Genomic DNA, 983 nt, shown 5'->3' with positions numbered 1-983 from the left:
TGCTAAACACCAGAGCTTTAATTAAGTCAGTCTTGAATGCGCATTTTCCTGCTTGTTCATACAAAAAACAACTTCAAGTGATCTTGATTGCCTCAGGCACACCAAGTTTTGCACAAGTTTTGCACAGTAAAATGTTACTTCTTCAGCCTCCAACAGTAAAAACTGTAACCCATTTTGCATACAATACCATAAAATTAATAACGGAGAGATTATACAAATTTTTCCTTTTGTTTTAGTTATTTGTTCAATTTTCTTGTATAAAAACCCGCTGCAGTATCTATACAAAAGGCTTGTCTTGATACCCTGCCCGCTATTTTACACAGTAGCTGTGTAGAGCAATTTAGTAAAAAGGATGAGTTGATGCAAGACTGTCCATTCTTGATCATTTTTTTCTTTAAAAAATATACATATTTTCAAATAAGTCTCTGTTTAAATATTAAAATAGAAAAACGGCCCCAGTTTGAAGAATACTGATCTTAACGTAACCGATCCAAAAACGTAGTTTAAGTTGTATGAAAATTTTATTCAGCACTTTCAGTTCTTGGAGATCAAACACAACCTTAAGGGCTCGCTTTATTGTGCTGCCAACTTTATGATTTCACCACCACCACGAGAGTTACTATGGCAGCTCACAAATAAACCCCCAAATTAAAGGCTGATCCAGATCGCCGGCAAAACCTAACCGTCCCTGGAGAGTCACCTTTCGCACAGATGTCACTGGTGTGTGTCACAATTTTCCCACCCCGCGTTATTAGCGACAGAGGTAAGATCCAGGCCACCGGCTAAATTCATGTCTTGCGCTAACACAGCCCTGTCAGTCTTTCCGGATAACCTGCGAAAAGAGAAAGAGGACAGGCGTAAGCCACCCCAAATCGTGAGCTGGCTGTGTGAAAGGAGGGATGCGCTCCACAGTCCATTAGGAAACACCAGCGGGCAGAGAGCTGTCCCTCACCACCGCCAGCGCCCCCCACCCCCCCCGGCCC

The sequence above is a fragment of the Charadrius vociferus genome, unplaced genomic scaffold, assembly GCF_000708025.1.
Source record: "Charadrius vociferus isolate BGI_N301 unplaced genomic scaffold, ASM70802v2 scaffold104, whole genome shotgun sequence".
NCBI classification, from domain to species: Eukaryota; Metazoa; Chordata; class Aves; order Charadriiformes; family Charadriidae; genus Charadrius; species Charadrius vociferus.
Note: the sequence above shows the minus strand (reverse complement) of the source record.